At 47.0% G+C, this 14537-nt stretch overlaps 1 protein-coding gene across 1 annotated transcript in view; it reads left to right on the forward strand.

Moving 5' to 3' along the window:
• The window catches only part of MIPEP (mitochondrial intermediate peptidase), an 833321-nt gene that overhangs the window by 54975 nt on the left and 763809 nt on the right, over positions 1–14537 (forward strand). The gene's annotated exons all lie outside the window — the stretch shown is intronic.

Here is a 14537-nt window from a genome sequence, read left to right on the forward strand (position 1 = left end):
TTAAAAACCTCCAGTGCAGGGGAGACTGCTTTTGAAGCACTAGCCCTGTATTTTTTCAAAATGGGCGATGAATTTTGGAGCAAAATTATTCTATTCTTTTCCAATTGCGGCCTCCAAGACAATTTAGTATCAATGTTATCCCTAGATAATTAAAACTTTGCACGTATTCTAGTTTTTGATTTTTAAAAACTAAATTCTTCTTAAGATTTATGTGGATTTATAGACATGCATTTGGTTTTGCTGGAATTGATTTCAAGGCCTTTCATAGTACAATATGTATAAAAGGAATCCACTAGGCATTGCAGTCCCTTTTGGGTTTTGCGAAATTAAGATGGTATCATCAGCAAATAATAATCCTGGTACCAATTCGCCCCCCATCTTTGGAGAGTCATTTTTACAACTTCTCAGGTATTTTGGGATATCATTTACATACAGTGAGAAGAGCGTGGGTGCCAATACTCCCCCCTGGCGTATGCCCCTTTCTAACTGGTATTGCCTTAGTGAGTTCTCTCCTAGGTCCCCATTTTACTTTAGCAAAGTTCCCTTCGTGGAGCCTAATTAATTGTACAAGTAATTCAGCCGGCACCCCTAAGCATTTCAACTAGTTCCACAATAGGTACCGGGGTACCAGATCAAATGCTGCCTTTAAATCTACCAAGGCAATATATAAACTGCCTTTCCTTACATTAATGTATTTCCAGCATATACATATAAATCTAAAAACTTGGTCAATCGTTCTGGTTTTGATTCTAAACCCTGCCTGATATTTTGACAGAACTTTGGTCTCTTCTATCCACTCAGTTAATCTTTTTAAATTATGCCTGGCAAAAACTTTTTGTAAAATATCAATTAAACCAATAGGGCGATAATTTGCTGGTTCATCTAGATTGCCCTTCTTAAACATCGTCACAATCTCTCCCCCTTTCCACGTTATGGGTATCGGTGTGCCTGCAACTATTGAATTGCACAAAAAATGTACATATGGTCCCCAAACCTCAGTCATGTTTCAGTAGGTCTCCTGGAATTTTGTCAGGCCCCGGGGCTTTACCCGGTTTAACGGCCTCAATTGCCTTTATTGTTTCTTTCAGGCTAAAGTGCATATTGGCAGCCTTTGCGGCAGGCTCCAAATCTTTAGTTATAACAAATTGGTCCCAATTTGTATCAGAATATAGACAGGAAAAATGTTTGACTCATGTGCTTTCATCTAGGAATAGGTCTTTAAGAGCCCTGTTTTATTCCCTTTCGCTATTAATCTCCAAAAGCCTGCTCGGTCTTTGTACTTAGCTGCATTTACTAAATCTGTCCAAATATCTTCATCCCAGTCTTTTTTCGCTTTTGCAAGTGATCTCTTGTAATTATATCTCTTTTCCTCTACTACTAATGTATTATTACTTTTGATTGCATGGATTAATTCTGTCTTAGCTACCCGGCAATCTTTGTTGTACCAGGAATTTCCCATATCGTTCTGCCCATTATCATCTCCGTTCCTCTCTTTAGGTATGTTACTTATAATCGGAGTTAGGGCGTTTTATCAAAGTATTATGTATATCGAATACTGGGATTTTTCTACTGGTAAATTTAGAAAGAGTGTAATGATCTCAGCGAAGGTACTTCAAATATTTGTCATAGATTGGGTATTACCTAGAATATAGGGCCACTTTACAGCTCGCCTATTATTGCTTATTGTAATCTCATCCTCAGTGATGCCGTTTCCTCTTTCACTCACTGGGGTAGATAAAAAAAAGTTGCGATGTGAGTGTCAGCTGTAAGGGCCAATGGTCACTCTTAGTTCTGGCATAAATTTTAAGGTCTAAAACTTATGACCAGACCTCTAATGAAGCCAGTATATAGTCTATATTGCTCCGCAAGCTGCCTCTACAGAATGTGCATGCATTTGGCCTATCCGAAGGCAAGCGCCCGTTGCATGCTCTCAAGTCATGACCTGTTGTGAGCTTCAGAATTTGGGCCACTGCTACAGTACACTTAACCTCCCTGTTACTTTCCAAAACCGGAATATTGTTTGCCATATCTTGTTCATCAAAAAGTGTATTGAAGCCTATTACAGGTTCAAAATTGCAGTTGAAGTCGCCGCCTAGAATTATCCTCGGCTTAGACCTTAAAACGTCTAAAAAAGAGTCTAACTGCTCTATTACTAACGATTCATTGTTGGCATGACTTGGCCTATTATAGATGATAATTAAATATAGATCTTTACCATCCCGAGTTACCATTTTTAAACCCACCAGGTCATGTGATGGTATGTGCAATGGAACGATATTGATTTTGAGTGTAATTCTTATCCATATTACCAGACCCCCAATGGCCTGCCCCTTACTGATGGGCTAGCGTCCACACTAAACGTCTTAAAGCCCACTCTATGAGGGGTTTCTAGTAACCAAGCCTCCTGTAGGAGAATAATATCACTCTATTCTATATATTCATTCCATACCATATCAGTTATGTTCCTTATTTAGCCCTGCTATGTTCTAGGAGATAAGCTGCACTTCCAGGTTCTTACTCAATTCTATAATTGAATGTTGCCCAAGTCCCATGTTCTCATTGGGTACAGTTAGATTTTTGTTATCCATGCAATGATCTAAGTGTGACTTTGGACAAGAAGCCTGTGCAATCGAAGCGTGCTCCACCCCCCTCTGCCTGGCCTGAATAATCAATTTGCCCTATCTATTGTAACGCCCTGTGCATTTACGAGTTGTCGAAGTGCCACAGGGGAATTTGCTCGAGGTATTACAAGGGTATTTACTCTAAGTAGTCAGTCTAGATCATCCAAGGACGATAGTCCTTCGAATCTATTTGAGAGTAAAACTGATGTATTAATAAAGCGGTTGCTTAATTAATTCTATTTCCAGTCGGCGGTCTGTAGAAGTAACCTAATGAGAGGGCGCGAATACAAGTATTTTTAAGCGAGCTCTCCTCACGGACATTTAGTATCTTCCTAACCAACTGGGGGCATCTAAAATTTATCACCACACAGTCGCCTCTTATATTCTTTGCCAATTCACCCGAGACGCACCCACGGACCCTTCTGCTGCAACTCCTGCAAGTTCACCTGCATCCGGACCTGCACTACCCCAGCACCAACCAAGACCAAGACGAGCAACAGCAGCAGCCAACTGAAATGCATCCTGCTCAACACCCGCTCCGTCCACAGGCACGCCATCGAGATCTGGAACCTGCTCGACACCACAGCCCCAGACGTCGCCTTCCTCACGGAAACCTGGATTAACACCTCTTCAGCGCCCGACATCGCCATCGCCATCCCAGACGGCTACAAGATCATCCGGAGGGACCGCATCAACCACACCGGAGGAGGCATCGCCATCATCCACAGGAACACCATCCGCATCACGACCAACACCGACGACACCCTCGCACCCGCCGAGCACCTGCACTTCCAGGTCCACATGAACCCCAAGACCACCCTCAGAGGCACCCTCATCTACAGACCCCCGGGACCGCGCACACAGTTCAGCGAAGACATCGCGACTTCATCAGCCCGCACGCCCTCCTCTCCGCTGACTACATCCTCCTCGGGGACCTCAACTTCCACCTGGAGAACAACAACGACCGCAACACCACCACCCTGCTGGACAACCTCGCAAACCTGGGACTCAAGCAGCTGGTCACCACCCCCACCCACTACGCCGGACACACACTCGATTCCGTCTTCTCATCCAGCAAGGACATCGCCTTCAGCCACGCCACCGGACTCCACTGGACGGACCACAGCTGCGTCCACTTCAGCTTCAGAAGGACCACGATCCACCACCACCAGCAACAGGTTGCACGCAGAAGCTGGAACAAGATCACAGCCGGCCAGCTCGTGACCTCCCTGAGCATGAACCCTCCCACCAGCACAACGAACCCAATCCAGGCGGCCACCAACCTCACGAAGTGGATCAGCGACTGCGCAGACGACCTCGCCCCCCTGAGGACCCCGCCTAGCAGACCCGGCAGCAAGAAAGCCCCATGGTTCACCGACGAACTCAAGAGCTCCAAGAAGAACTGCCGAGCCCTCGAGAGAACCTGGCGCAGAGACCCAACTCCGGACCACATGGCTGCCCTCAAGCTCGCCACCCGAAAGCACCACCAACTCATCCACGCCAACAAGAAAACCGCATTCAAGGAACGACTGGACAACAACGCACACAACAGCAAGGAACTCTTCAACATCGTCAAAGAGCTCTCCAACCCCAACGCCGGAAACAACGACATCACCCCTTCGCAAGACCTCTGCAACTCCCTCGCCTCCTACTTCCACAACAAGATCGCGGATATACACAACAGCTTCAGCACTCAACGACGCACGCCACGACCGAACCACCGCCCCCCCACCACCACCCTTCGCGCCTGGACTCCGATCAGCACCGAAGACACCGTCCGCACGATGAACTCCATCCACTCCGGATCTCCGACCGACCCCTGCCCTAACCACGTCTTCAACAAGGCCGACGCTGTCATCGCACCCCACCTGCGGGACATCATCAACACCTCCTTCGACACCGCGACCTTCCCGGAGAGCTGGAAGCACGCCGAACTCGGCGCCCTACTCAAGAAGCCATCAGCCGACCCCACCGACCTCAAGAACTACCGCCCCATCTTGCTGCTCCCGTTTCCTGCAAAAGTCATCGAGAAGACCGTCAACAAGCAGCTGGCCGCCTTCCTCGAGACGAACGGATCCCTCGACCCCTTGCAGTCTGGCTTCCGGGCCAACCACAGCACCGAGACCGCCCTGATCGCAGCCACCGATGACATCCGAGCTCTGCTCGACAACAGAGAAACAGCGGCCCTCATCCTCCTAGACCTCTCCGCGGCCTTCGACACTGTCTCCCACCGTACCCTAGTACAGCGCCTCAGCAACGTCGGAGTCCAGGAGAAGGCACTGGAGTGGATCATCTCCTTCCTCGCCGGAAGGACACAGAGAGTCCGCCTCCCTCCGTAAAGATCTGAAGCCACCGAAGTCATCTGCGGCGTTCCTCAAGGCTCCTCGCTCAGTCCAACCCTCTTCATCGTCTACATGAGCCCCCTCGCGGACATCGCACGCCAGCACAACCTCAACATCATCTCCTACGCCGACGACACCCAGCTGATCCTCTCCCTCACCAACGACCCCGCCACCGCCAGAGCCAACCTTCACGAAGGGATGAAAGAGGTAGCCGAATGGATGAAGAACAGCCGCCTGAAACTGAACTCGGACAAGACGGAAGTCCTCATCCTGGGATCCTCACCCTCCGCCTGGGACGACTCCTGGTGGCCCCCCGCCCTAGGCAGCGCACCCAAACCAACAGACCAGGCACGCAACCTAGGCTTCATCCTGGACTCCTCCCTCTCCATGACCAGACAAGTCAACGCCGTCTCCTCGTCGTGCTTCAACATCCTGCGCATGCTACGTAAGATCTTCCGGTGGATCCACACCGAGACCAGGAAGACGGTCACCCAGGCCCTCGTCACCAGCCGACTGGACTACGGCAACTCCCTCTACGCCGGAACCACCGCCAAACTCCAGAAGAGACTCCAGCGGATCCAGAACGCCTCAGCACGACTCATCCTGGACATCCCCCGTCGCAGCCACATCTCCGGACACCTGAGAGACCTGCAATTGCTCCCGGTCAACAAGAGAATCACCTTCCGACTCCTCACCCACGCACACAAAGCCCTACACAACCAAGGCCCAGGATACCTCAACAGCCGCCTCAACTTCTACGCTCCCAAACGCAAGCTTCGATCGACCGGCCACGCCCTCGCCGCCGTCCCCCGCATCCGAAGAGCCACCTCAGGGGGACGGTCCTTCTCCTACCTTGCTGCCAAGACATGGAACTCCCTCCCGACCCACCTCCGCCTGACCCAGGACCACCTCGCCTTCAGGAATCAACTCAAGACCTGGCTGTTCGAGCAGTAGCGGACCCCCCCCAAGTCCCCCCCCCCCCCCAGCGCCTTGAGACCCTCTGGGTGAGTAGTGCGCTATATAAATGCTTTGATTTATTGATTGAGCCACCCTACTCTACAGACCATAAGAATATCTTCAGTATTTAGTGGATGGAACCGTCTAGCACCAATACATAAGGGCATGATGCTGGGGGTAACTAAGACCTCCTTATTGGGTATTAAGTCTGTGACTTTCGGACCGTGTATTACTGCCTTACCAGAGTGACTACTGGGTCTGTCGGGGACTACTTGTACTTGCGGTCTATTTGTCAAACTCCCTTCAGTTCCATAGATACTCTGCAGCCCACCCTCGAGATGCCTCTCTCTATTATATGTTGAGTTGTTAGGATTTAGCAGAGGAGTATCACTGGGCACATTGCCCCTGCTACATATTGCGTCATTACCATAGGGGCCCCCAACCTTTCACCTGTGATCGCAATTGTGGTTGTATTTGTACTGGGGGGCCTCCCTCCTGGATAGTTGTGCAAGTAGGACCATCACTCTTCTTCAAGTGCCCTAATATAATATTCAACTGCTCTATCTTATTATCAAGCAGGCTTAAATTTGCGTTCATACGATCCTCCAACTGGCTTAACCTTGTCTTAATCTCAGATTCTAGGGACATTTTTACTGTTTGCTCTAGCCTTCCGACTATTGCCTCTATTTGTGAGTTATGTGGGACATAGTCTACCTCGGTCTGTGTACTCACTGAATTTTTCGATCTCATTTGAGCTTCTATATTACATTCTGGCTTTGGCACTCGGACTCTCCCCCCAGCTTTCTTCACCTTTGAATTCCTCACAGCAGGATTACTTTCTTGTATAACTGTTGTTCTTGCCCCTTATTCCCCACGAGCAATCTTTGTTTTCGTAGCCTGGATGTCAAACCAGGACTAGATGGGCTACTTGTAGCATCTTGCACTACTTGTGGGGAGATTGTGGGAGTATTAGATAAACGCGAGTCATTTTGGACCGTTATTGTGGGACTCAGCGGAATTGTTTGCAGGTTATCTATGGGTTTTGGAGAATACAGTAACCTGCTTGTAGAAGGATTTACAGGGTCAAGGGATAGACTCTTTCTACTAATTGAATTTCATGATTCAATAGTGATTCTGCTCTAATAATGAAGGCATCCAGCATAGCAGCAGGGCCCTTGCGCTTACTCATAATTTGTATCTAAGACTCCCAGCGTTACATGTACAAAAGAAGAAATATACAAGGATCAAATTAGCAACTACTAAGACCCCACACCCTCAAAGCAAACTTTAGCGCAAGTAATTAAGCTTACCATGCAAATAACAATGTTCAAACATTAGGGGGGTGGCCCAGTCCAGTCTCTGCCAGTCCCTGACCGGCGCGGACGGCCCCGCCCTTGGCCAGGTTTTGCCTGCGTGCGTCCCGCGCTGTGGGAGCCCTCGTCCGCTTAAGAAGCGCCTCCTGGCGCTTCCTGATGATGTGGTTTGCGGGCGCCAACAGCTGAGAGCCGGGAAGTGTAGTCCTGTGCACCGGCGTTGGTGGCCGGAACAGAGGTAGGAAAAGTTGCAGTCCCCTGGGACCGTTTTCTGCAAGGAAGACACAGTGGCAGAAAGTTGAAGGGACCCGTAGAGTTGGAGCCCTCGTCCGCTTAAGAAACGCCTCCTGGCGCTTCCTGATGACGTGGTTTGCGGGCCCCAACAGAAGAGAGCCGGGAAGTGTAGTCCTGTGCACTGACGTTGGTGGAGGGAACAGAGGTAGGAAACGTTGCAGTCCCCTCGGACCGTTTTCTGCAAGGAAAACACAGTGGCAGAGAGTTAAAGGGTACTTGTCCACAATAAGAATAGTCAGAGTCACTAATAGTTTAAATTTTTTATTTTAACTATCGTGCTCTATAAAGCAGTATACAAGCCTTTACCAGCAGCAAAATGCATAAACTCAGAACCATTAACATGTTACAATTCCAGTGGAAAAGGGACTATAAGGTCTAACCCATCCTCCCCTTGGCTGGAAGAAGTTTATTATATAAAAGAAGATTTCTGGGCTTTGTCAGCAGACCCCATACCTTAAAGCCTAGATGGAAGGTTTACATCATAGGAACAGCATAGCTCTTCTCCATGGAAAGTCTCTCTCCAAGTGGGTTTTAAAACAACATGCATCCCCGTAGTATCAAAGCACAGGTCTCCAGCAGTGCAGCTGTGTTTAACATGTTTTGTCTAGGTGCTCAGGACAGACCAGAACAGAATAACAAGGAGCATTTTTTATCGACCTTGCACACCGTGTTCAGACTAAACTCCAGGAACTTAGCAGAGAACGCGAAAAGCAGACAGTTCTCATGTTAAAGGCATAAAAAGAGTCTTGCAAAATAAAGCCACGTAGTAACATGCGCAAAGGCAGTATCCTGGCAGGAAAGCTCATGCTAACTTCGCAATGTCGACAGTGACGCCAACGGCCATATAACCGCACCGATAGTGGCTTTTAAAGACTTTCAGGTCACCAGGTGTTCCCATACCTGGACGATTGGCTCATAAAGGCTCCATCTTTTAAAGCGGCAAAGATTTGTACAAGAGCCTGTCAAGTTCTTTTCCAGTCTCTATGTCTTCACATCAACCTGGAAAAATCGTCTATTATTCCAGCCAAACTGTTGAACTTCCCGGTTGTACAGCTCGACACAGATCTCAGCATGGCCTTTACCACTCAAGAAAGGATGTTGGGTATTCTGGTTATGACAAAGCTTCTTTAAAAAAAAAAAAAGTTTGTTTCTGAGAGGCAGTACAAGTCCATGCTGGGGATGATGTCCTCTTGCATCTCGCTAATTCCCAATTGCCGTCTCCACATTCGACTGCTGCAGAAGCTGCTCGATGCACAGTGGATTCAGTCTCAAGGCTCATTCAAGGTTCACATTTCAACTGCAATGAGAGCCGCAATGGCCTGGTGGATGGTCAAGGAAAACCTTTCACAAGAACTCTCTTTCATTCACACTGTGCCGCAGCTGGTGATTACCTCGATGCGCAAATGGATGGATGATCGGGGGGTTCACCTTCAAAAATTGCAGGTTCATGGCAAGTAGTCCAAACAGGACTGAGAGCCACATAAGCGTTCTGGAACTCAAGACCGTATTCCTGGGTATGAAAGCCTTCCTGCCTCTGGTCATGGGTGCGTCAATGCTTGTCAGGACATGCAATACTACAACAATGTTTTACCTCCGAAAGCAAAGCGGCAAGAGATCTCGCGCGCTTTCTCTTCTTGCTTAACAGGTATGGGAATGGCTCCTTATTAACCACATCTCCTTGCAAGTGAAGCACGTGCAGGGTGTTCACAACAAGAAGGCCGACTCCCTCAGCAGGGTATCCATACAGCGTCACGAATGGGAGCTCAACGATCAGCACTTGAAGGTGTTTTTTCAATCCTGGGGTTACCCAACATTAGATATGTTTGCTACGTTCCTCAACAAAAAGTGTCCTCTTTTTGCAAGCAGGGATCCTCATCCTAAATCGTGGGAGGTGCCTTCCAGTTTCCTTGGAGGAGGATGTTCGCCTATGCATTTTCCCCGTTTCCATTCATTCCTCGAGTACTTCAGAAAATGTAGCAAGATCTGTGTCGGCTCATTCTCATTGCTCCAGGTTGGGCAAAACAATTCTGGTACACCGAGCTGCATCGACTATCAGAGTGTGCTCTGATTCTCATCCCTCCAATAGAGTATCTTCTCTATATGAACTAGGGCCAATTGGTTCATCCACAAATTCCCTCTCTTCGTTTGTCGGCTTGGCTCCTCACCACGCTGAATTTTCGGGATTTGAGGCTGTACAAGGAGTCTCCTGCGATACTACAGAAGTCTCATGTTCCTTCCACATTGAAATGTTACACAACTAAATGGAAGAGATTCTGTGCTTGGTGTATCTCGCAAGCATTGCATCCTTTCTCAGCATCTAAGGAGCAGGTGCTGCCCTATCTTTTGGACATTGCAAAATAAGAACTTTCTCACTCTTCCGTAAGAGTTCACCTGACTTCAATTTCTAGTTATAGTAGATGCTCAGATCAAACTTCCCTGTGGTCTGATCGACTCCTCAAGGAATTTATGAAGGGACTTTTTAGAGCTTTTCCGCCTCCCCACTAGTTCTGTGGCAATAAATACTTTCCTGTCACAACTAATGTATCCTCCCTTTGAGCCAGTACACAAATGCTCATTAAAGTTCCTTTCTTGGAAAGTGGCTTTTCTCTTGGCCATTACGTCAGCCAGCCCTATCCGTGAAATCCAAGCTTGTACTATAAAAAAAAAGTATCTTCAATTTTTGCCGGACAGGGTCATTCTATGCATTAACCCTTCTTTCATACCTAAGGTGCCTTCAGATTAACACTTCAATGTACAGATTGTCTTACCAGCATTCTTTCCTAATCCATACTTCGCAGCGGAAAGGGTGTTGCATTCACTGGACATTAAACGTTGTTTAAAAAGGCTAGCTGCCTGCTTGCTGCGAATAGTGCAAGCTCACTCAACTAGGAAAGTGGCGACTTCCTTAGCCCTGCTGGCAGGAGCATGCCTTCCTTACATATTCAGGGCACCAACGTGGGCGAACGCTCACACATTCATAAAGCATTACAACGTTGATGGTTGAAAGAAGGCAGATATTGCTGTTGGACAAGCTGCACTTCAATGTCTCTTTGCCTAGGGTAGGCGGCGTTTAGCCTCCTTTCTTCTTTTCATACTGGTTGTACATTTGTATGCATATTCTTTCTCTTTTTCTTGTTTTCTGATGCGATAGGTTTAAGTCATGGTTCGCCTACCCACCACCTTTCTTATTGTACTAGTCGGATTCAAGCATGTGAATCTACAAAAGATACAATACTGGAGAAAAAACTTTAACTTTAGAAATACCTTCACTTTTAAAGACATCTTGCAGCAAAAGAGTAAAAATATGATGGTATCTTCACAATTCCAAGTGTATTTCATTAACATTTAAATCTGTTTCACTTTAGTACATCTGATTAGATTAGAGCATTGAGAAATATTATTTGAAAGTGATAGTTATCAAACATTAATTTAGAAACGTTATAACCCCCACGCTGACAACAATGGCAATAGTGAACTAAGATGCAAGTCCGTTGTAATGTGCGTTCTTTGAGTGACCTGGGCTCCTATTATACATGAACAACCTTCTAGTTTACTAAACAAAACATAGAAGAACGTTTTGTTGCATGCACATTGTGAAGTCATGTATTTTGAGGTCCACTTATGTGATTATAAAGAAAAAGGAGGGAAAGTGAAATAAAGCAATTGCCTAGGATCGCACAATTTGGTAAAGTGGGAAAGCCAGGAATAATCCCAGGTTTTCTGGTTCCATATTGTTCAATTGCCACTAGATGTGTGTATGTATATACTTTGCTTCCCCTACACCCACCTTACTGCCAAGCCCCTCACCCCGCACCCCCACTCCTCTCTTTCCCCCACCTCCACCCTGCAGTTATCAGTGGGGCCGTCAGTCACATCACAACCAAACTTTATGGCCCCTGAGAAAATATTTGACTACCCATGGTCTAGTATGTGGGGTAAGCCCTGTGTCTATGATGAAGAATTTATCAAAGTATTGATAGATGATGAGGTCTGCGTTATCTGGATCATCGAGTGCATTGTTGAGCAGGAGATGGGAATGTGCATTTGGTAGTTCGACGGTGTGTGGTGGTTTGCAGGATGTGAATGAGGCTTAGTCTGTGTTGCGAGTATACAGTTTGAGATTTAGGTCTAGGTCTGGGTTTGAATGTTGGTAATGGTAGTGAGGTGGGTTGGGTGAGGCACATGATTATCTCTAACCTTGTAGGGTGCATTGGAGCAGGGGTCTTGCCCAAGACCCATCCTGAGCCTAACGGGCCTAAAAAAGAAATTCCCATGTCTTTGTCTGCTATTTGCTGTGGAATCTCGAGGGGTGGGATGACCTGGGCAGTGATTTGAATTAGTGACAAGGGAGGAAGTGATGTCACTACTTGTACACATAAATGCCTCGAACTGTAATGGTGTTACTTCCTTTGGAGATGATGTTTGGAAATGAAGCCTGCTTGTCTGGCTTGTCAACTTTGGCCTCATCATATTTTTTATGATGATCCGGGTTAACACCTTTTCTGGCTAAGTTAACATTTGTACCTGGCAAATTCTGTTACTTGAGGTAAAATGATGTCCCATGATGATACGACTGATCAGCTGGTGGACACCTTGGAGACATTCACACTTTTGTATGTTGCCATATCAACAGAGGTACACCAGCTGTGATCTAAGATACCTTCTGTACTTGAACGATTATCCCATCTGCACCCCCTTGCAGGCACTACCTTCTGAAATGGGCCTAAGAGTCTAATTCTCAGTTTGCCATATGTAGAACCTATGAAGAATGCAGGACCACAAGCCCAGTTGGGAGAGACTAGAAGTAAGGATGACACAATAAGGTACATTAAAGAGGGACAAGGGGAACCCATTAAGTGGCTCGGGACCATGGGTATCAAGTATTTATCAAAACAACAAGCGGTCCTGAGCATACAAGAATAAGGGAGAGCACAAATAATGTATATAGACCACAGTGGACTTCTATATATTTCAGAGTTCCTTGGCCAGCCGGACAAGGAATATTTAATGATTTGACAGATTGTTTAATCTCAAAATGCAACACATAACCCGAAACATTGGGGTTATAGTAGGGCACAGTCCTGTGCCATACAGAGGGGAAAGTGAGAAAGTAAAGGTAAGTGAAAGGAAATATCAGGCAAACAGAGTGAGCTTGCAGGTCACTGATATTAATTTACATTGACAGTGTATCCTGGAGTTACTGATACAAACAATAATGTAGTGGAGTTACATGTATGAATTACTCTAAAAGGAGTCGACGTTTCGATCCCAAGCTCGGTTATAACGGGATCATCTTCAGGACAAGAGAATAATTTTGCCTGAACAAAGTTTTTTAACAACACCAAGTTGGTAACATGGAGTAGAGTTTTCTTCAAGTGGAATGGTCCGGTTGGTGTCAACAACGCGTGTCGCTCTTCAGTGAGGAATCGTTTCTTTTTGGCGAGGATGGTTGGTAATTCTATATACGCGCCGGAATTGGTATTCAGTCAAGGCGTCTATGTTGGTCATCTGAGTTGCGTGAGGTTTGTATCTAATACATCAGAGTCGAAGCATAGCGTGCACTCAGCCGGAGTCTCTTATGCGAGTGTATTGCGTTGCATGCCTTAAAGGTATGCGTCCTCGGGGGGAGGGATGGGTAGTATAGTAAAGGTTCCGGGAGTCCAGGATGTGTACTCGGACCGCAGGAGGCTGTAGTTTCAATATGTACCGGAGGATTTCGTTCGTGCACTTCAGGGTTTTGTTCTGCCTGGTAGGCGAGCAGATATATGGCCAAAGTCAGTTAAGTCTTAGGCGGGATAGCCGTCGTCTGGCGATTAGAATAACGCCGGTTTGGCGGGGCGGCCAGAAGAATGGCTGGTCCACGGGTGGAGAGGTCGATGCTCTTCAGACGCCGTTCACAGGAGCTGTCTCACAATGGAGCAATATGGTACTGCACCTTTTAGATAGAATATTTCTATAAGCTGAAGATTACACACAATATTGCAGCTTTGTAAATAGATAGCAAAGGTACACCTGCAGTCTCGACAATCAGAATTGTAAGTGGTTGTAGTGCCTACAGAAATCAATTGTACGATGATGGGAATCTCAAAGTTGTTCTAAACACTGTACCTAATCACTGTGCCATCTGTTAAAATGTAAAACAAAAGGGGATGATGGACGGAGTGTTGGAGCAAATCAAACACTCACCCCCAGTCAACTGATCTGGGTTTAGTCCATCACCATTCTTTAGCTCACTCAGCCACCCCTGTTCAGACATGGCCATATGCAAATCAGTCTGACCCTGTGCCTCATGGGAACAGTCCAGCCTGAACTGCCAAGCCATGTCTTCCCTGGACCGGAAACAAGCATCCTGGGACCGGTTTCGGATTCATAATCCTCATCAGCCAGGCTATTTTGAATCCAGTGGCCAAGTGAGCAAGGGACTCACGTCTGAGAATACCCTGACAACTTAGGGCGAACAAAGCGAAACAAAAGGGGATGATGGACGGAGCGTTTGAGCAAATCAAACACTCACCCCCAGTCAACTGATCTGGGTTTAATCCATCACCATTCTTTAGCTCACTCAGCCACCCCAGTTCAGACATGGCCATATGCAAATCAGTCTGACCCTTTGCCTCATGGGAACAGTCCAGCCTGAACTGCCAAGCCATGTCTTCCCTGGACCGGAAACAAGCATCCTGGGACCGGTTTCGGATTCATAATCCTCATCCAAGTTAGCAAGGGACTCACGTCTGAGCATACCCTGCCAATTTAGGCGAGGCACAGGGTCAGACTGATTTGCATATGGCCATGTCTGAACCGGGATGGCTGAGTGAGCTAAAGAATGGTGATGGATTAAACCCAGATCAGTTGACTGGGGGTGAGTGTTTGATTGGCTCAAACGCTCCGTCCATCATCCCCTTTTGTATCTGTTAAAATGTGGCATAATGTTTTTAAGACTACTTCCACAATTCCTGAAGTGTGGTTTTGAAAGATTTACAGATGTGTACAACCTAGAAAATTCAACCAAA

The sequence above is a fragment of the Lissotriton vulgaris genome, chromosome 8, assembly GCF_964263255.1.
Source record: "Lissotriton vulgaris chromosome 8, aLisVul1.2, whole genome shotgun sequence".
Taxonomy (NCBI): domain Eukaryota; kingdom Metazoa; phylum Chordata; class Amphibia; order Caudata; family Salamandridae; genus Lissotriton; species Lissotriton vulgaris.